This window comes from Microtus oregoni, unplaced genomic scaffold (genome assembly GCF_018167655.1).
Source record: "Microtus oregoni isolate MIOR12 unplaced genomic scaffold, Mior012 000044F_ref0000062, whole genome shotgun sequence".
NCBI lineage: Eukaryota > Metazoa > Chordata > Mammalia > Rodentia > Cricetidae > Microtus > Microtus oregoni.
In genome coordinates, this window is record NW_024543218.1 from 8,306,675 (window position 1) to 8,330,461 (window position 23,787).

General features: G+C 38.1%; 1 non-coding gene across 1 annotated transcript; it reads left to right on the forward strand.

Annotated features, from left to right (window-relative positions):
• Positions 1–21,275: 21,275 nt before the first annotated feature.
• On the forward strand, positions 21,276–21,435 carry LOC121434824. The gene has a single exon (XR_005972518.1). It is a non-coding gene; the product is annotated as a U1 spliceosomal RNA (small nuclear RNA).
• The last annotated feature ends 2,352 nt before the right edge of the window (positions 21,436–23,787 follow it).

Here is a 23,787-nt window from a genome sequence, read left to right on the forward strand (position 1 = left end):
GAATGAGAATGGTCGCCATAGGCTACTGTGTGTGATTGTTTGGTTTTCAACTGGTAGACAGTTTAGGAAGAATTGGGAGATGTAACCTTTTGGAAGAGGTGTGTCGCTAGAGATGAGCTTTGAGTTTTCAAAAGTCCAAGCCAGAACCCAGTTGGGATCTATGTATTGCTACCCGTGGATCAGATGTGAGCTCTCAGATACTGCTCCAGTACCAGTACCATGACTGTTTGCTGCCTTATTCCCCACCATGATGATAATGAACTAACCCTCTAAATCGGTAAGCAAATCCTCAATAAAATGTTTTCTTTTATAAATTACCTTGGTCATATTGTCTTTTCACAGAAAGAACAGTGACTAAGAGACCAAATGAAAGATCTATTTCACTTGCACAAGGACCTCAGTCCCATTATGTCCAATGCTAGCATGAGGAATTGACCTTCATGTAGATATTTTGCAAGTCCATCATTACGGTAGAGTTCAGCAAAGGTCTTTATTTAAAAAGCTAATACAAACAGAAGGGACTCTTGAGGGGAGCAGTTAAAAAGCCCCTAAGATATAAATGCCCTGATCACCTGCACCATCCTGCAACTAGTGAATAAGAAATACGAGTCAGCAAGGCCCCTTCAGGTTTAAATACTTCAGTCTCACTTGAGAGTGGATGCTTACCTAGTTAACACTGAAATACAAAATGCAAATGAACAAGAGATGGTATCATTAATGTGTGACTTCATGGAGTTCTGCAGCTGAATAAAACTTGATAGTCACGTGGAGTAAAAAGAGAATATTACAAGAATCTTCCTCTACTAACGTCTTCCTTTATTTTAAACCATCACATCTATGGTAATGATCAAAGCATCTGGACAGACTAGCTCACATGCCTGGTAGGTTGTACAAGCAACTCAGAGAAGCATCCATAATGGAGTCTGTAACTGTTGTGGGTCAATGATCTGTACCCTGTCAACTGTATTTTAATAAAATGCTGATTGGCCAGTAGCCAGGCAAGAAGTATAGGTGGGGCAACAAGACAGGAAGTAGAGGTGGGGAAACAAGAATTCTGGGAAGAGGAAAGATTCAATCTGCAGTAATTGGGTATGGTGGCACACACCTTTAAACCCAACACTTGGGAGGCAGAGGCAAACAGATCTCTGTGAGTTCAAAGTGTGCTGGCACACACTTTTATTCCCAATACTTAAGAGGCAGAGGCAGGTGGATCTCTGTAAGTTCAAGGACAACCTGTGCTACAGAGTGAATTCCAGGATAGTCAAAAATACACAAAGAAACCTTGTCTCAAAAAGCAAAAAATTAAAAATAAAAATAAAAGAAATAGAGCTAAAAATAAAGCCATGTAAAGATGGAAAATACATAGTCTGGATACTGTGTGTTATTGTATTGTCTTTAAATTGTTTGATGACTGAGGAAGAAGCAAAAGCTGCTAAAAGACATTAGATTATAAATGCTGCTGGATTAATCCATAAAGAAAATGCTTTGGCTTTAAATTTTAAGTCAAAATATATGTTACTTTGGAGAAGAGGTTTTGCTTTTGTTTCCACAGGAAATGAGGGACTATGGATTCATTCTGAGTTAAGAAAAATCAGGTTTGATCGAGGAAGACCCCCTGAGAAATCTCTGATAGGAGGAATGGCCCAGATGTCTGAGTTCTACGTCCAGAACAGTTCAAAGACTGCTGGCTGAGATGATCAAGCCTCAAAGAATATTCCAGTCAGGTCTTGATCATAATTCTAAATTTTCTTTAGGTCCCCATAAGATTATCAGGACCCCCAATCAGCAGTAAGTAGCCTGGAATACTATGCCCACATTCCCAAAAATATGGATTATGGATGTTTATCTTTCTTTAGAATGTTGGTTATGAGATATTAGGGATAATGGTCAAGAGAAAAGCAAACCAAAGAAGATTCAATTCAGAATTTTTGTTTTTAAAAGGGGGGGCTATGGACAAGGGTCTGTACCCTGTCAATTGCATTTTAATAAAATGCTGATTGGCCAGTAGCCAGGCAAGAAGTATAGGCGGGGTGACCATGCAGAAAATAGAGGCAGGGCAACAAGAATTCTGGGAAGAGGAAAGATTCAGTCTACAGTCATGACCCAGCCACAGAGGAAGCAAGATAGCAAGATGTGACTGCCTTGCTGAAAAAGGTACCAAGCCACGTGATTAACACAGACAAGAATTATGGGCTAATACAAGCTATAAGGGTTAATAAGAAGCCTGAACTAACAGACCAATAAGTTTATAATTAGTGTAGACATCTGTGTGAATCTTTGGGACTTAATGGCTGCAGAACCAGGTGGGAGAGAAACCTTGCAGAGTGTAAAATATGTCCATATAGTTCACACCCTCTTGTTGTCTAGAGTTTTGTCATTGCTGTAACATCTGTTCTCTCCCCTCTTCGTAAATACACTAAGTGTGTCCTAAAGGGAACTTTTAAAAATGAACGTTCCATTATACTGTTTAGAGCATGGCTTCCTACTACTTACTATGGGGCCCCATTCTAGATGCTGATGATAGCTTCCAAATGCAACAGTGACTGGGGATAGCCATCAGTTAGTAATCTGGGGAATGTCTTAATCCCTGTAGATGAATGAAATATAATAGCTCCCAATTGCCTCAAGACCCAACACAAGACCATGCTATGGCTGACTTCATCTCTTGCAGCAAATCTTCATGCATACTACCCCATATGAACCGGCATGATCTGTGCTCCTCAAAGAAAATAGGAAAAGCCCCACTTCTTGACCATGGCATCAGCTGTTCGATTTTCTTTAACGGCTGCTCTTGAGAGATTTACTGTTTTTCTTACTTTTCTTATGACAAAACAGGCAAAAAACTTGCAAAGACTTAGTTTAAGAAAGAAAAGGTCTACTGTAACCCACAGATGAAAGGCTGTCATCCGGAGAAGGAACAGGGGCATAATTTTGAGTCAACTGATAACATTGACTATGTATTCAGGAAACGTAAAGAAATAAAGGCTGGTACTCAGCTCACTTTCTCCTTTCTACTGAGTCCGCAGCCCACCATGGAATGGGACTGCAATGTAGAGTTCACCTCCCACTCTATTGAAATACCTCTAGAAACACCCTTACATACTCAGAGTTTTGTCTGCTCAATGAATATAATCTTGTCACATGGCTAAATCACCTGCTTAACCTTCTTTACTTCTTCACTATAGGAATCTGTGTTTCAGTCAGTATCTACCTGACATTTTAGACCTGTCTTTCCTGGTTGATTTGTATATTATTTTTCTCTCTTGTTTCAGGAATGCAGGCCTTCTGTCTTTTTTATTTGGTGTAGAACAGCCAGTACAGATCAGTGCCTATCATATAGCCAGAGCTCGTGTTTATGAAAAGAACAGATGACTTTGACAAGCGGAAACCCTCTTAAAGACTTTGATTATTTCTGAGCCGATAATGAGACATCAGTTGTGATAACAAGCATTAAGCACATTCAAACCAAAAGTTGCTTCATGAATGAACTCAGATAAGAAGCTGTAATTTAGAGCAAAACAGTAATAAACTGTCTGTCCTCAAGCCTCAGACAAAGGAACTCCTTGGAGAAGAGGCTATGTCTTTGTACACAGAACATTTAGAACGGCCAGCTATCTAAAAGCCTCAAAGATTTTTAAGGAAAGAAATGAGAAATGGGGAACAGATTGTCTTTAACCTCTTTTGCGTATATATCTTTTCATATTCTCTTTGCACTTCTCTCATCTTGAGTCTTAGAAATTGCTTTAGACATCATTATTGAGTTGCACTTATTCCCAATGATTGCTTTTAGGCCCAAGACATGGCATCTGCCCCTCCTCTCATCCATTCTCCACTTTCCCAGCTGCCTCAAAAAACTTCCCTGATGAAAGTAAAATCCTCCTCTAAGTCTTTTATTTTTACCCAAAGATATACATCTTGAAGTAAAAGCTGCTGAACTTTTTTTGTCTAAACTTTTAGGCTAAAGTATTTGCTGAAGAACCAAGCTGATCAGAGACAGGGAGGGAAAGGAAGAAAGACTCTCACCACAGAGAAAGCACAGGTCAGCAGATCCAGGGCTATTTCCAGCTGAACCTGTAAGCTGTGCTGATGAGAACAAAGCCACAGCTCACTGGGTTCAAGGTTTCCGATGCTAACAAGAACTAACCCATTGTATGCTGCACCTCCCTCAGAGATGGTGAGTTTTCTGGGGCTTAAAGATGGGGGGGAGGAAGGAAGGAAGGAAGGAAGGAAGGAAGGACGGAAGGAAGAAAGGAAGGAAATAATTGTATGAGTCCCTTGGTACTTTCTTGTCTTTATTGCTCTAACTCTTAATAATGATAAATAATCCATAGTCCTTTGTGCCTCTGATGTCCACAGTGATATTCAATCCATCTGAACACTACAAAATTCCTTGGAGTTTCAATAAATATTTGATAAAGTAATCAAATACCCACACCTCTGAATTATTTTCTACTTCCTGACCGTTCAGTACCATGGAGGAATTTCTGATTATAGAAATAGAAGAAGAAGAAGCTCCTAAAGCTCAGATTTATATTTAAATTCTGTTCTGGTGACATTCCATTCTGCTATGCTATAAACCAAGAAGATAAACCAGACAATTCATTTTGCTTTATTTTTCTTTTTTCATTCTTCCATCTGTAGAACTAAAATAACCCAAGGCAGCAACAGAAAACCCTATTTTCTAGTATTCATCCAGTTAAGTTGTTCTAATAAACAATACTTATTTATTTATATATCATAATAATAGAAGGGATATAAAAGGAATCAAGTATTCATCCACAAACCAGATAACTAGTTTTCCTGTTTTTTAAACAAATTCAATGCTGTTTATTTCACTGATGTGTTATGTAAAAACAACAAAAAACAAACACATACAAATCCCTGACTTTATGCCAATTACTATGTAAAGAAGAGAAATAGTTATCACATAAACATATCTGTCTCTGTTATGCTTCTGCTGTAGACTAGAAGACAGCAAAAATGCTCAGCAAAATGTTCATGACTGATGTTGTCTAATGAGAAAGATAAGCATTAGACAAAGCAATCTACAGGCTAAGTTTCATGTAACTAACAAGGATCAACAAGCGAGAAACTTTTTTCCTCAGGAAACAACAGGCCAGAGGGTCTTCAACATGTAATGGGTTGAGCCAAGAACAGTCTAAGAACACAGGAAGAGTGGTGCAAAGACCCTGGGCTCTTTTCCAGTTTGAAAATACTGTAAAATGAGTATTAATGCATAGAGGGATAGTTAAGATAATACAAGTAGAAATTATATCATAACTGATATAACACATTTTTAACTGCTTGAAATTCTTTCAGAACTATCAAAATTCATATATAGCAGGAGTTTGTGCTTAATTCATTAATGCACTACTTCATAGAAGATCTTGTATGAACCATCATCTTCATTTTAAATAGCCTAATGAATGTTAAATTACAGTACCAACTGAATTAAACCACTTCCTTATGTATGGAACTTCTCAAAGGCAATGTTAAATTATAAATATTCATACATGTAAAAGAGGTATAATTTAACTAACATTACTTATGGAACTCTTCTGAAATGCTTTCAGTGGACTACAGGGTGTAGGTAGAATGCACTCAGATAACAATGCAATAAGTCAGAGTCATTGAAAAAGTGTTCCCTGAGGATCTACCACAGTGCAATTGTTTTCCTTATTTCTAAAGACATGCTGACACAGTTAGAAATGCTGACACAGCAAAAAGTGCTGTCTTGGAGAAGCAGCAGAAAGAGGAAAGAAGAGAGATGGCCGTAAACCAGACGACTGGACATGTAAATACATAGATACACCAATATGAAGAAGGGGCCTCTAGCAGTCTTCTATTTAATTTAAGGCACATAGCACATATACTTCCCATTCCAACCAATAGGCTTGATAAAGAGGAGAGGCAGTCTTCATCTTAGCAGACAACAGACCCAAGGCAAAGGAAGTGAAGGCTGCAATCCTGCTACAGCTCAAGAAGTCTGGCGGAGGGGATCTCCCTTACTGAGGGCAGGCTTCATCACTGTGTTCAAGTTGGGTCTTAAACTATTTAGAGGAGAAATGCCTAAATTAGATCAGGCAATCTGCTTTACTCCATCTGTCACTTTGCATGTTAATATCTTCCAAAACGCCCTTACAGACCTGTGTAGAATATTTACCCGAGTGTCAGAGAACCCTATGGCTCAGTCAAGCTGACACAATTACCCTCACATGCCTACCCCCTTGTTCACTTGGAGCCCATAGCATTTTCTTAAACCATACCTAATCTCCAAATGAAGAGAATGAAAAACATATAACGCATAAACCTTTCCCTAAAAGATGGTATAAAATTTTTCAGTGATATTTTTCTACTGCTCCCGTAACTGACATGCTATGGTGTAAAACAAACAGTACTTTAAAAATGTGACCTAAAAACCATTGTGTCTTATGATAAGTGAGTAGTGGTGTAAAGCAAACAAAGATATTACACACAAATAGTTAAATCAAGTAGGGAATATTCATGACAATTCCACTCCTATTTTTTTTAGAAATAATAAAGTTTGTCCACTTTATGTTACATTAAGAAAATACTTGAATTCATGCTTATTACTTGAAGTCATACAAAGAATATTGTATGTGTATGTTTGATTGTTTAGATGCTCAAGCGAAAAGTCCAAGAGAGGGCAATTTCATATGCTTGGCCTTTGCTAAAGGAAACTGGCTAAACAATAGCTTGATGGAGGAGCAGAAAGGGAAATGACCAGGTTCAGGAGATTCCAAGCATATGGGTTTGCCTCGCTTCACAATCACTCCTGCAAGACCAAACTCATTCAACAGATTCAGGGTTTATCATTTACAGAGACGACAGCTCGGCAAACTGTCAACCTCCCATGAGGTCCACTTCTTAAAGTGTCATCTTCAACATCGTCACGCAGGCAGAGCTTCACCACATGAATCCTGGGGGATACGCTCAAATTGAATCAAAGCCATAACGAAAACATAGCATGCCTGTGCTTCTATCTTCCACAAATCAGTCTGTGTTCCCATTTGTCTTCAGCAAGGATCTCAACCAGCCATGGTTTTTAATCAGGATTTTAAATAGCCCAAATGAACACTAGCAATCCTGCCAGGATTGTTTTATAATAACCCACTGACATATCACAGAGCATATAACTCTAAGAGATGCCTTAATTGATGTACTGTGTTCCATACATGGTCTTCCTTACCTTCACTGTTGAATAGAATTCACTTTCATTTTGATATTCAGGAACAACCACCCCAGCCAGTAAGCTTAACATTTTTGATTACTGGTTCAGTTATAAAGAAAGTATTTTAGCAGCCGTCATAACTTTCAGTCTAGTGGAAAAATTTGTGTGTCTCTAGTAGAAGCATTGTTTTGTTTAGAACCAAGATGTATAAGCCAAGAAAAATTGCCTAAGGTCCTAGGAACAAACTTTTTTTAGTAGGTCACTAATGCTGAGTAGTAATTTTCCACTCCTGTCCCTGAAATCCTTTTCCTATGAAACCCGAATATAGGAGAGAAAGGATCACACTGAAGATTAATCTAGTGAATACTCAGCCTGATAGAGAATTTATCCATATGCTTCAAGATATTGTCACTTATATGTCATTGTAACTGCAACTTTAAAATGCCATTCCATTGATCTATCAATCCAGCTACCTCTGGATAGCATAGATCATGGTATGATGATTGAATTTGATGAACACTATCTGACCACTGTATTTTTTTTTTCTATAAAGTGAGATTTCTGGTCAAATGTAATGCCTTGTATATGATACTAGATATGTATATGAGGTAACGTTCTGTGAGTCTGTGCATGGGATTCTTCATAAAAAGGACAAAAAAGACAAGCATGTATCCACGGCAAGTGCCTAACAATATAAAAATAAAATATTTCAATTTCTGTGATGACACTGATTCAGCGTCATCAATCTGCCACCAGGTAGGCAGCTGGCTAAACTCTGGAGAATGATGCTTTGGTAGAAATCCTGTTTGTCTACACCACTAGCAGGTTAGTCACTCAGTGGTCCCTGAAGCTATCCTGGCCATGGTAGGCTGAAGTCCATGCTGCTGAGCCCTGCTATAACCTCCTTACCTGGTAACATGATCACATTGTTTATTAGCACACCAGGCAGTGGTAAGGTAGCTGCAGAAAGAAACTAACCAGGACCTACAAAATTAGTTGCCCTCTCTAGATCCACTATTAAGCCACCTGTCTGCTAATAACATCATTTGGTGAGCATTCACGTGAAACACAATATATTTGTAGTTTTGTCCATTCAAGTAGATCTACCCAAAAATCTCTTTTTCCATGTTCTCTGTCACAAAATTTTAAATAATTTTACTTCAAAGTTCCTGATTACTCAGCCAAATGATTTGCTACAGCCCACGAACTGGTAGATAATCACATATCTTATCCTTTTTCTTTACAAGCAAAGGGAAAGACCAGGATCAGTGCTTAAAGCTCTGCTCATTGCAAGAATTTTCTTATGCTACCAAGCTTCAGGGGTATTCCCAAGGCTGAAGAACTTCTGTTGTCCACTTTGGAGTGGTGCCTATATATCTTGCAGAATATTATAAACCAGGATCAAGTCTTCTCCTCTGTCAACCTCTGTTGCGGGCATGGTGAAGACTGGGAGAGAGAAGGCAATGTAGCCATGGCGGAGCCCATGAACCACTTTCTAGTGTAGCTCCTCTGCACATTTAAGACCTGCTCCAACACGATCATGTGTGTGCTGCTCGCACTTGATATTCCTGCTACTCGTGCCAACTTTATGGTTTGGTGGGTCTCTTCACTACTGTAATTGAAGTCATTAGCATCTTTAAATATAATTAGATTAGAGATCTCATTAGAATCCCAAAACCAATTTAGGAAACATAGTCTTAAATTCCTTTAGAGTGACTCTCAATACCAAAATCTGAAGATCAGTCTGGGATCTCCAGAGAAATAAAGCCAATAGCACGTATGTGTGTTTGTGCTCTCTCTCTCTCTCTCTCTCTCTCTCTCTCTCTCTCTCTCTCTCTCTCTGTGTGTGTGTGTGTGTGTGTGTGTGTGTGTGTGTGTGTGTGTGTGTAAACACTGACTCATAATTACAGAGCTAAGGCTCAAGACACTCCGCCAGCAAGCCACAGAGCCAGTAGAGTTAATGGCGAAATTCCAATCTGTCCACAGCCCAAGAGTCAAGGCAGCTGGCGGTACATAGTCTGTTTGGAAAGTTAATGGGCTCAGAACAAAAGAAGAGCTATCTTTAGCCACAATGGGATGAAGGAAAAGAGATTCCTGAGTTCAAACACCCAGGCAGGAGATGTTTTTCTTATTTAAGAGTAAAGCTTTTTTCTCCTTCAGGTCATTGACTAGTTGGGTGAGGCCTGCCCACTTCAAGGTATGCAATTACTTTACTCAGTCAATTGGTCTGAAAACTAATTATTTCCGTGAACACATTCAGAGATGTAAGCAGAATAATATTTGACAAAATGGTTGGGTACTTCATGGTCTGTTCACGTTGACAGGTAGTATTAACCATCACTACACTTTAGGTAATGGGGTTGAACCATTCTCACCAGAGCTGAAACTCTCCATATAGCTGCAGTGACAAGAAATTTAGGACCCTTATGTTTCTATGGACATATTACCAGATTAAATAAATGTTAGCACTAGCATTTTCTACTTCGTAAAGAAAGACGATACAGAAAGATGGTGGGTTTGTAGAAGAAAATAATATGACTGCATCAAATAATTGCTTAATTCGGGCTTAGTAGGGAGGAATTTTCATGTTATATAAACTCAAGTTCAAAACCTGCTTACATTGGAAAAGGAAACACCAATCAAACATCCTTGAAAACTAAGTGACAGCGGGAGAGGAACCTTGGTAGGCCAAGGGGCCATGTGGCCAGTGAGAGCTCACAGAAGGTGAAGGGCAGACAGGCCACGCAAGCAGAGCTTACGTGGAAGTTTTCCTGAGATAAACTGAGTGGGGGGATATAATAGATAAAGACATACAGAGAGGAAGAGGAAGACGAGGCAAGGACCAGCCTGACTCTTTAAAACAACAGTGGGAAAGAGAGAGCTTGGGAGTAAGAGGAACTTGTCTCTTAAAGGGACCGTCTGCATCTGGGTACAGACTTCATAGTGATATAGCAGCTTGCCAGGGTACTGCCTAGGTGTGTCCTGTCAAGTGACAAGGGCCAGAATAATGCCTGAATCCTAACAACCAAAAGAAATTACGAAAGGACATCTGTTTAATCACTTACAAGACAGATAATAATTTGTATTTTGTAAAGGCCTGTTATCACCCTTAGACACAAGGAAGCCACTATATCTGTATTTCAGTTTTATGCCCTCCTTAATACCATAAAACTATTTCTTTTTAATAGTCTTTTAAGTGTCTTTTTCCTTGCTTATTTTTATGTTGCATATCTGAACATTTTGCCTATATGTATGCCTGTATACCACATACAAGCCAGGTGCCCACAGAGTCAGGAAATGCAATGGCTGGCACCTAAAGAATTTAAATGAGACATGGAAAGAAGGTATGTAGCTCTATGTGTATACTATAAGGTTTGAAAAGATAAATTTTGCATGTCCAGAAAATAGATTGGGTGTGAATCATATTTCCTTCACACGGTGAGCAAGATTTGCACTTGGGGTCTTATTATGGAAGTGCAGAAACAACCTTCAGCATCCTGGGAAGCCGCTTTCACAGGGGGGCATGATGGATGATGTAGCATCATGAGTAATGGTGTAAGCAAAGTCAAATAAATGGCATCAAGAAACGACAAAGGCGGTAAGACCTATAACGTTTCAACGCCAACAGCCATGCCACTGTGAGCAGATACAGCTTTGCTACTCTGTTTTTTTTTTTTTTGCTGAGATATTAAATTACCAAGGAACATCGTATTTTACCTGAAGAGACAGTTTGAAAAATATTTGCCTAGTCTATTAGTCTCCTTGCATCCCCATAACAAAACATCACACTCTGTGCTGTAGTCAACTGAAGTTTATTTCTCCACGTCCTGGGGGCTAGGGACCCAAGATCAAGGTACCAGAGAAGGTAGTTTAACACCTCTCTGCTTAGTTTTCAGATGACTGCCTTCTAGCTGTATCTTTACATCACATAAGACCTCGTGTGGCTTTTCCCCTAATAACAGATTAGGACACTACGCACATGACTCTTTAACCTTAATCATATCTTTATAAGCCAGTCTGCAATGACAGCCACACTGTAGGTTAGGTCTTCAGCATGAATTGAGAGATAAGACAATTCAGTCCATAGTATTTATGATTGGAACTGAAATTTAAAAACAAAATTGCAGGGAAATGAAGGGAAAGAGTAAAGAGACATTTTTTTGTGTGTAGTTTCTAAAATTTTTGTAACGTGATTTCTCTACACCTTAAACATTTTTAATTAGGTAATAAAAGAACTCATGAGACAAAATATAAAAATAAAAACAAGAGGCCTGGCATTGGTGGCACACACCTTTAACCCCAGCACTAAAGCAGCAGAGGCAGCCCAATCTCCGCTAGTTCAAGGCCAGCCTGACCTACAAAGCAAATTCTAGGACAGCCAGGACTACTCAGAGAAACCCAAGTGCAAAAAACCTAAATAATTAAGTAAATTAAAATACAAACAACACATAGCACCTTAATTATCTATAATTCTGTGTTTGTGATATCAGTCATCTATTCCTTTCTCTACTGATACCTCAGTTCATCATCAGTGAAAGAATCAACTCAACATGAAATCTGTAGACCACAAGAAGATGGGTGATATGAACAATTTGCAAAGTTATTATCTATTTGAAAAATGTTTATATTAAAACTGACCTTCAGACTTCTGATTTGTCAAACTACCTACTCACTGAATAATATCTTTCATGCCTGACAAATTCTATTACAAGTTGTTTATGCAAAGTATTAAAATTACTATCAAACCATAACTGGTTAAAAAGAATATTAAGAAAGACACTTGTATCAGATTTCTACTGCTATTATAAAATGCAGCAGAAAATAGTTTAAAGAAGAAAATTTTGGCTTATGCTTTCAGTGATCTTAGTGCACCACCAATTAGTTCTATTGGATTCTGGCCTATGATGAAGAGCATCACTGCAGAGGAGCACATGACAGAGGGGGCTGCTCATCTCATGGTACCCAGAGGCAAAACAGAAGAAAGGAATGGGTCGAGATTCCAGTAGCCCATTGAAGGACATGATTCTGAAGATTGTACTTTTTCTAAGTAGGGCTTATTTCCTAAAAGTCCATAGTACAGAGCCTATGTACTAAGCCAAACTTTTAGCAGATGATTTTGGGGGACATTCTGTATCTACACCATAAAAACAACATTACAGCATTGTGAATATCTGATCCCATATCATGGAAACTGAAGCAGTTTACAATGAGTGTTGAATGCATACCATGACCTTAGGAGAAATAAATGCTATAAAGACTAGAAAAAATAAAGCATAGTTCTTATCAAAATAATCATCTAGTTATTTATCTGAAACAATCATAAATGATGAGACATACTGAACAGGTCAGTAGCACAGTAAATTTTATGATCATAATATATATTTATGCATAACCTTTGCATTTTCCAAATAAACAAATGAAAGTTCAATTTGAAAACATAAGCAACTACCATAATTTAATGCAAACCACTGAATACATATGCCAAAAATTGGATCTATAAAATAGATTGTGTTCCAGCTGTTTCCATAGATACCTGTCATTTCCTGCCCTCTGCTCCTAAAAAAAAAAAAAACAGATTTTTATGAGCACTATACTTTTATTTTTTATTAATTATTACTTTAATTCTACAGGGGGCCATGTGATAATTAATTACATGTATACAGCATATAAAAAACAAATCAGGTACTTAAAATTTCTCCTTGATCCTTCTTTGAAATTTTTTAATATATAGCAATATACATATTCATTAAGTACAGTGTAATATTTTCCTTTTTCTCCTCCTTTTCTCCTTTTTAAATTCTTTCTCTTTTGTTGAGCTAGGGTCTCATTTATTTCAGGTTTGCCTCACCATATTATTTAGCTGTGGATGACTGATGTAGAAGGGTCTTTATCTATCTGTTGTTCCATTGGTTGATTAATAAAGAAAACTGCTTGGCCTGGTAGGTCAGAACATAGGTAGGCAGGGAAAACAGAACAGAATGATGGAAGAAAGTGAGGCAGATGCCATGCCGCTCCTCTCCAGGGCAGACGCGATGAAGCAAGCCACCAGGTCAGACATGCTGAATCTTTCCCGGTAAGACTGGTGCTACACAAATTACTAAATATGGGTTAGGCAAGATGTGAGAATTAGCCATTAAGAGGCTAGAACTAATGGGCCAAGCAGTGTTTATATGAATACAGTTTGTGTGTTGTTATTTTGGGGCATAAGCTAGCCAGGCCACCGGGAGCTGGGTGGCAGGAACGCAGCCCGCAGCTTCTTCTACTTGAATTTCTCATAGTTAATCATTTTTAGACTTATTACTTAATGTGCATAAGCATTTTGTCTGTATGTATGTGTTCCATGTGCACCTTGTGCCTGTAAAGATCAGAAAAAGACATTGGGTCTCCTGGAAATGGAGGTACAGGTGGTTGTGAGCTGTCATGTGCGTTCTATAAAGTGAACAAATGTCCTCTGCAAGAGCAAATGGTGCTCTTAACTGCTGAGTCACCTCTCCAGCCAAACCTTGAATTCCTGCTCCTTCTGAGCCCATCTCTCTAGTACTAGAATTACAGGTATGTGCCATCATGCCCAATTTATATAGTGCCTGATAGTAAACCAAGGGCATCATGAATGCTAGGTGTGCACTCTCCCAATTGAGCTCATAATGTGACATTTTCAATACTTAATATTCATTTCACATCTGTGTAAGTTAAGGTTCTCCAGTGAAACAAGACCATTTGAAACACAGAGAAATGGGTAGGTAGACTATTAGGTAGAAAGCTAGATGAACTTTAGAAGATGAAGTCCCGCTCAAGATGTGCTTCACTGGGGGAGATACCATAAGATTATGGCCCATCTGAACTCTCTGCTTCCTGACCTAGCAAGGTATGAGTAAACTTCCACCACTATGTAGCTACCTGATGCCCTGTATTGATTGAGAGGTCAAGAGATGCAGATGGGAGAGACACGGATTAAAGGCACCTGACCCATATGGTTGTGTGGCCTGAGAAATAAGTTCTACAGCTGACCAACTGGAGAACCAGGGTAATAAGTAGGGTAGTTTAGCCTAAATCTACCAGGCTGAGATCCCAAAGAAAATGAAGTCTAGTCCTAGTCTGAAGAAAAACGGCAGCCAGATGAAGGAGTTCCATTGCACTGTATCTGGGAGTAATTTACATCTTCAACTAAACTAATTAGATGAGGCTCACATTGGCATGAGCCAAACATTACTGTCCTCAAAAAGTCACCCTCAAAGTGCCCCCAGAATGATACTATCCATACTCCAGCCCAGTGAGACTGGCAAGCAGTGCTGACCATCAGTGTCCTCCCACACACTGATATATGACATTTTAAATTTTAGGGAACAAACTGTCTCAATATTTTTCTGGTGTTAGAAATACATAAAAACATCAACTTTGTAATTCATGGAGAGAGTACAGGAATGTAGTTCTAAAAAAAATTTTGGAAAAATAAACCTGTAAATCTTACATTCAACCATAATCTATCTTTACAGCAAAGTTAGTTGATGAAAGAGGGGATGTCTTGAAGAAACAAAGCAAATGAACTCTCTGAAAATTCTTTGTCCATAAGGAATCAAGGCCAAGAACAGCTAAGAATGTTATGACCTTTCAAAAAATAGAACAGTAAATAGTTTAGCTAAGACTAAAGTCATTTTTGGAACAATGTTATCTAAGGCCAATAAAGTCTTTCAACTTAAGCCTAATAATTATCTATCAAGAAGATAAATTTTATGGCTAAAAACCAATTATGAGTGAGTACATCCCATGTTCATCTTTTTGGGTCGGGGTTACCTCACTCAGGATAGTGTTTTCTATTTCCATCCATTTGCATGCAAAATTCAAGAAGTCATTGGTTTTTACCACTGAGTAGTACTCTAATATGTATATATTCCACACTTTCTTCATCCATTCTTCCATGGAAAGGCATCTAGGTTGTTTCCAGGTTCTGGCTATTACAAATAATGCTGCTATAAACATAGTTGAACAAATACTTTTGTAATATGATAGGGCATCTCTTGGGTATATTCTGGCTTTGTGGGAGCCTAGCCAGTTTGGATGCTCACCTTCCTAGACCTAGATGAAAGGGGGAGGACCTTGGACTGCCCACAGGGCAGGGAACCCTGACTGCTCTTTGGACTGGAGAGGGAGGGGGAGGGAAATGGGGTGTGGGGAGTGGGGGAGGGGGAGGGAAAAGGGAGGTGGGGAGGAGGAGGAAATTTTTAATAAAAAAATTTTAATAATAAAAAAGAAGATAAATTTTGAATTTCTTGTTACCATTAAATCATATTTTATTCATAAAATTGTACCCATGACTATTATGGTGACATACATCTTTAATCTCAGTGCCAGAATGCAGAGACATGTGGATCTTTGTGAGTTTGTGTCTAGCCTGAGTTACATACTAAGTTCAAGGACAAACAGGGATAAACAAGAAGACCCTATGCCCCCCAAAAAAATAAACTATACATATTTTTAATCAAATTTCAAGTATAATATTTAGTACTGTTAACAATGGCCATACAGCTCTGCTCTCTGTCTCTACAAACTTGACATTTTAGATTCCTTATTAAGTGAAAGTATATCTGGGAGATGTTCCTCTGCATAATTCACTGCAGACTGGTCTACATTTTTGCAAACTTGTTTTTAAAGACTGGATGTTAAGGGTGTGTGCGTGTGTGTGTGTGTGTGTGTGTGTGTGTGTGTGTGTGTGCATTCATCTTTTTTTTTTCTATTTAAGAATATATTACTGGTGCATTAGAAAAACAGACACGAATACAGAACAAGGCAAACACTGCTGCTCATCCAGCTGCCGCTCTCCTGTTCTTCCACCCAGAAGTGAAGAGAACCAACCACAGCTGACTCTCTGCCGCCTGCTCTAACCCCTACACCCAAGAGAGAGCATGTGACCCTTCTCCTCCACTTTATTCAGGCACATCTCCAGAGAAAAACACACCCATCCCAGGTCACCCCAAAAATCATTGGCTAAACAGATCAAGCTCTCACGACATTTCCCCTCTTTTTATAATTAAGAAGGTTCTAATCCCAACATAAACTATAATAATAATTACCAAATATTGCCTAAAAGAAAGAAAGGCTAATAACATGAACAAAAATGAAACTACAACCAACAGAAACATCAAGAAACACATTCTAAATGTCCAGGCCATAGGTAATGCTCCAATAGCTGTCCTAGCCTGAAGAGTCCAAGTCTTGTACCTAATATATCCTTAGTTAAGATTATAACTATAACTGTTATTTCTTCAATACCATCAAAGACCTGAAAAGGAAAATAATATTACTGAGTAAGGTAAAGTGCAATCAAATGCCTTCTGAAAGATGCAAGAAATGACAGAAACAGCTGGTTGACTAGATATTCACCCAATGTTTCTCTACACCATTTGGGGCATCCAGCTTTAGCTATAGGCCTAGAATACATGACGGACTATTTTCAGAAGCAGAAAAATTTGAATGACTGTCCTACCCTGTCTTGGCAAGCTTCAGCAGTCATTTTTCCTTGTATCCTGCTTGTCCATACTGGACAGTGTGCTTACTGTCAGAAGTCTAGGCAAGGGCAGTTCTTTGTCCAGTAAACTAGTTTTGCCAAGAAGAAAACAAGCTCCATATAAAGTGTCTTCACTGCCCATCATCCTCTTGGAAATAGATCAGTGCTGTCAAGAGCAGTCGTGTCTCAACAGAATTCTAAGTTATTACGACATGGAAATGCCATATTCCATAGGTCTTTAAGTGTTTCATCTCCATCCATCCACCACAGACACTTAGGTAGTATTGTAATTGGTGCTGAAATGAACATGAGAGCCTAGTGGCTTTTCAAGATTCTGATTTTGTTTTTAGACTTATGCTCAGAGATGGAATTGACTAGTCTAGTTTTAATTGTTTATAGAAACGTTCATTGTATTCGCCAAGATTCACAGTGGGAGAATGGTTTGTTTCTTCAATAAATAGTGTTAGAGAAAACACCTAATTTTCTACAGGAGAATAAAATCAGGACCTTAACTCAAGCCATTCACAAAAATCAACTAAAAATGGATTAAAGACTTAAGTGTAAGACCTGACACCATAAGCCTACAAAAGGAAAGCAAGTGGAATGTTTTTTGACACCAGTTTGGGCAACGATTGTTTGACTATGACACAAAAAACACAAGCCACAAAAGTGAAAACAGAGGCAAGTAGGTTTGCATTGAGCTTAAAAGCTTCTGCACAGCAGGAAACCCTCAACTAAATGGAGACACTCCACAGATTAGAAGGAAGTGTTTGCAAGTCATACATCTCATAAGGAATCACCACCTCAATCCGGTTAAGAACTTAAGCAACACAATAGTTAAATGGCCAAAGGATTTCAATAAGCATTTCTCAAAAAAAAAAAAGACTTCAGAAAATGCACAGTTTTAAACCAAGTTGTCAACATCACTAGCCATTAGACCAATGCACAGGAAAACGACAATGAGATGTCAGCACACCTGTTTCCAAAGAGACAAGACATAACAAGTACTAGCTAGGGCTCATGTTGATCATGAACATTTTGATCCATTATTGGTAAGAATGGAAACTTGACAAATTTTCTTTTGCTTTCTTCTTTAGCTTCTTCATTCATTCTGCAAACTACAAATATCTCCATTATCTTAAACCTCCCTCTCCCTGAGTCAGCAAATTGCTTTCCCTCCAGATCTAGAGAAAACATATACTGCCAATGGAAACAACCTGCAGTTGTTTGAAAACCTGCCTATTCCTTTTCTTTTCTTCCTATCACAGGGAAAGGTGTCAGAATCCCAACACTAATGCCTCCGTCAGTGCTGTGATACCAACCACACTGCCTTTTCTGCCTCCCCCTGCTGCTGATCCTGTCTCTGTTTTTTCTGTTAGCTTTATTTTCATTTGTTATACCCTTCATCCAAGGGAAATTCAAATGTGCAGAGAGTTCAACTATCACAAAATTAAAATGGTCCCGTCTCTCCTTGGATGTTTTGCACATTTCTTAAGCGACTAAGCATGTTCTCCACAGGAGCAGACTGTTATTTTCTATGCCTGCTTTCTCACTTCCCGCTCTTAAGCCCACATTTATCCAGGTTGCCACCTTCAGTTTATTAATGCAGCTTTAGCTGGGAGGAATAATGTCCTCCGGTTTGCTAAATCTTATAGCCCCTGCGCATCTGATCCTAGTTAATATCTATGGAGCTGCAGCTTGCAACACAGTTGTAAAAACCCCTCTTCCGTGGAGCTCTGCTTTCCCCAGATAAAAGCAGTGCCACCATCTTTGGCAGCTCCAGCTAGTTATTACTGAGAGAGCAGACCTCTTCTGTTTACTGATGAAAAGATACTGTTTTAACCTTTTCTCTTTCCGAGTATAAATTTCCCCCTAAACAATGTCATTTACTTCCACAATCTCATTTACCATTTCTGGGCTACTCTCTTCTTGGATTTCAGGGAAGTATACACAGTTATAAGATAATTTAGCCCACAAATAGATCACTTGTAATTTGTAGGGAAATAACCAAGAGTTTCTCCCACAAACGTGTTCCCCTTCTGTGTTTCCTATCCCTGTGAAAAGCTACAAATTTTGACCTGTAAATCTCTTCACTGTTTCCCATCTGAGCAAGATGCAGCAAAAATCTTATAAAGCTCCTGTTTCTCAACACAGAAAACCATGCAGAATTTCTTCTAGTTGATCAGGCTAAAACCGTGACACTTCCATCACCCTATGTCACTTGCTGCCCATCTAAATGCCATTGCCTTCTTGTGTGGTCACTCCAGCAGCCTCCTGAATGACCATACTGCTGTCTGTCTTCCTTCACTTCACATCCACACTCAACCTAGTGACCTTTCAAAAGCATGTATCCAATTACATCAGCCTCTTGTTAGAAGTCTCTCACAGCTGATCGCTGGTCCCTGAATACTGTCAAAAGTCACTGAAGGGGTAAAAAGAACTGGAAAATTTAGACAGACAAAGGATTTTCCATTTGCAATCCTGTAGGCTGATTTTAAGAAATATTTAAAGACATAAAACTTGGAACTATTTTATTTTTCCCAAAATAAGAATATTAAATATTTGCATTGAACTCTTACTAATAAAGCATTATAGTCCTATTATTTTTGCTCATGACTTTGAAATTACAAGTCTTAGAATAAGAATTGTTTTCCCCAGTTTATTAATAAGAAAACAGAAAATGAAAATAAGGGTACATGAATAACCAAGCCCCATTATCCCATAAGTTACAGATTGGTACTCAAACTCACTCAAAACTAAATCATTCAATAAACTGAAATTAAGAGATTGAAGTTGAAATAAGAAGAGTTTCATGTTAAATTTAGTAAGTGGGGAAAAAAACACATGGAAGAAGATAGATGGAGAGATGATAGATAGATAGATAGATAGATAGATAGATAGATAGATGATAGATAGATAATAGATAGATAGATAGATAGATAGATAGATAGATAGATAGATGATAGATAGATAGATAGATAGATGATAGATAGATGATAGATAGATAGATAGATAGATAGATAGATAGATAGAAAGATAGATGATAGATAGATGATAGATAGATAGATAGATAGATAGATAGATGATAGATAGATAGATAGATAGATGATAGATAGATGATAGATAGATAGATAGATAGATAGATAGATAGATAGATAGATAGATGATAGATAGATAGATAGATAGATGATAGATAGATGATTGATAGATAGATAGATAGATAGATAGATAGATGATAGATAGATAGATAGATAGATAGATAGATAGATAGATAGATGATAGATAGATGATAGATAGATAGATAGATAGATGATAGATAGATAGATAGATAGATAGATAGATAGATAGATAGATAGATGATAGATAGATAGATGATAGATAGATGATAGATAGATAGATAGATAGATAGATGATAGATAGATAGATAGATAGATAGATAGATAGATAGATAGATGATAGATAGATGATAGATAGATAGATGATAGATGATAGATAGATAGATAGATAGATGATAGATAGATAGATAGATAGATAGATAGATAGATAGATAGATAGATAGAATTTCCATGCAGGTATTTCAGTGTATTAAATAACTTTAAACTAGGTATTTTATATTTAGAGAAAATTTTATTCTCTAAAAGAATACTACTATTATATTGTTAAAAACTAGATATAATATTAAATTTGTTGTGTATAAATGGACCCAGATAATACAGGGATTTAGCTAATTACAATTATATCTTATTTATATCAGTACTTGACTTGACTTAAAAAAAAATAAACACTCCCACTGTAAAGTGATGTAATTACCACTAAATAAAAAGTGAAGGGTAACTGAAGGCAGTTGAATAGAAAATGAGGTGGAGTCGGCATTGCCATCAGAAGATTTGGGCGCTCAACCACAACTCCACATGGGAAACTCAGCCAAGAACAAAATGAATGCCTACTGCCAGTACGAACTGACAGGTGGAGTCATGGGAGCCAGTGTGAATAAAAGACAGAGAACAGAGCCAATTCAGGTCAACCAGGTCTAATGAAAGCCAGATAAATGAGGAGATAGATGCCCACCAAGCAGAAATGCCTGTCTAGATAAGGGCTACTGAAAGAGTCAACCAAAATTAAGGAGGAACAAAAGCTGCTCTCGGAGGCCAGCCCTCACAGTGACTGCATTGCAAATGCCCTCCGTGAAAGAGCCTTTTCCGAGCTTAGAAAATCCAAATGAAACTTATTCACAATATTCAGAGACAAAAGCAACTCTGGAATTCAATTTGATTTAAGAGGAAATCACTTTATACTTCACCGGTTTCTGATTTTAATGAAATTTTTGAGCAGAAATAGTCAGGATGAGAATTACTTCCTTTCTCCCAATTATTAAATAAAATATACAAATACAAACAAAAATAGTAATAAAAGTCGAAGGCAAGAAAGCACGGTGGAGAAAGGACAGCATTAGGACTGTGTGGCCATCGAGAACCCGTCTTCCATTGCAGAAAAGTACAATCAGCACTGCCCAATTTTGGAAACACATAATGCCTAACTAAAAAAAATAAACAACCACAGCTAAAAAATGAATTAGGACAGATACTAACCTGCCAGGGGAGATGACATCATCAGGAAGGTAGTTTTTCCAGGGCAGGGCTTGTCAGCTGTTCTATGAATGTGTTGACCCCTGCAATGTCCCCAAGAGTGGGAAATGCCACTCCATAATCTGTGACAGTGAACAGCTGAGGTCACAGCTTCCTCTGAGGGAAAAGTTCAGAACAAACACCAGCAACACTTTGCCTGAGACTAACCAAAGACAATTAGGGTCTTTCTGGGTGGTTCCAGGTAAACAAATTGCCATATACCATGAAGTCTAGCTATCTCAAGTTCGAATACATTACTTAGACTGATCTCAGAGATAAGTTGTTAAATTCAGCTTTCAAATCCTCTTGGCAGTCTAACTTCCCTTGTGGATATATGATAAAAATAATAATAATACTGTTTTCATTTCCAATCATTTAAGTTTTTCTAGGCAGACCACACTAGCCCAGGCTTCTAAGTATGCTTTGGGTAAAGTATGAGGAAGGAGCCACTGTGGGACAGTGTTGAGGGAGGTATTGTAAACAGGGCTGTACACTTGGTCCAATTTATCATACAACCAATTGTTAAATCATCTACATTTCAAAGCCTCCTAGCTTTGACCCATCAATTCAGTCTCTTGGAGATTTATTTAATGCATATCCTTGATAAATGTTCATGTGGACATTTGAGGCAGCATTATTTATAGTCACAGAAAATAAAAAAATTACACAACAACAAAGACAAAAATAAGTTTTGACCAATTCATACAATAGAATTATAGACAGTCATGGAAAAGACTGAGCTAGAGCTGTGTTCATTACTAAGAAAACCTTCCAATCAAACTGAATTTAAAGTCAGTGTTCTATCCTGTGATAGTTCCTTTCACAAGTAATTTTAGATCATATCTTCCTGTTGATACATAAGGATATCTTCATATGCATAAGTTCATGCATACAATGTTTTATATAGCAAGAAGAATTTTAAAGTGCTAAACTCCAGGTGTGGATCAGAACGTGAGCAGGAGAGAGTTGCTTTAATTTTCCTTGCGCATCCACCTTACCACACACCCATTCTAACTATGAACATTACACAACAGGTTCCACAGTTTCTGTGGAACTTATCATCACAGGTGAGACTTGAGGCCACTTCAATTTGCTTTGTTTAACTTCTTGATAAAAATTGTTTCTTTAAAGCCGTAGAGACTGTTAAGTATGGGAGGGTCAAGTTAGCCATGGTTGGGAATCCTTTCTCTGCCTGCCCCAAGCATAAACAACTGCTTATAATTGACCCATATAATATTCACAGCAATGGCCCACGTGATCTTATACGCTTCTTACCCTCCAGAGAAAGCAGGTTCAATGAGGCACTAGTGTTTAATTGAGTACAATTTTAAAAAGCTGGATCAGGCCTCACTAGACATATAAGTGCAATATACTTAGTACCATAAAGTTGGCTAATAATACACATCCATAAGGTAAAAAGACCTCTTTTAGCAGGGTATTAAGAGAGCCAGAATCCAATTTGTGAAAAGACTCCTGTATACTCTCATTGGTGAGCAATAATGCATTTCAGTTTCATCCTGACACAAAAATCTCTCAGGTTCCTTTATGTTCTTTTATATAAGTACCATAAAACATTCATAGAAGTGCTCTCCTAGGTCTCGATTCAAATGTGGTTTGATTTGTAGATTTCATTAACAAATATCGAGAATATTTTCATTTGCTGGTATAACAAAGTTGGACAAAGCTGCTAATGCTTGCTTTGTGAAAACTTGCATAATGGTGTATAAAGGCAACTTTGTCTGGGGACCTTGTCAAAATTAGAAATAATCTTGTCTCAGGGATAGGTCAATTTGATTATTTTTAATGCACAATTGATAGATGTTTCTGCACAACAGGAAACAGACAGTAGGCAAAGCAGTACTGTGTTCTGCTCTCATTTCTTCCCCTGGACAAAGCTTCCAAAATTCCAGCTGTGATATGCCTCACATTGCACCTCAGCCCTCTGCTGATCAGAGAAAATTCTGAGCTGTCTAGAACATTGCAGTCCCAACCCCTGAGCTGAAATGGCCTCTTAGCCTTGACAGTGGAGAGTTGGGGAGGCATTCCTACAACCTGAACCTTGTCTGAAAACACTTCTCAGGAGGAAGAGACATGTGATCACTTTATCGCATACCCCCTAGCCGAGCCAGGAGCAACTGTAATAACAGCCAGAACCCATCTGTTTACTAAGGCAGGTGCAGGGAACAAGCCTTCCTCTTCTAACAGAAATATTAAACAACAAAAAATGCCTACCTTCCCAGAAAACACTTCTCATAATAATGTGTAAACACTGTGTACATGCTGTTTGATATGATTATTGATGTGTCTGGAGAAAAATGAGCTTGATAACTGTTTGGTTGTGAGGCTTGGTTATGCGCAACTGAAACATGTTCCAACAACACTGCTCTCTGTTTGCTGAATTTAGGCAGGTTTGGCAAGAATGAAATTCAATTTGAGTAAGGGTCTCTCAGAGCAACACCAACTGGAAC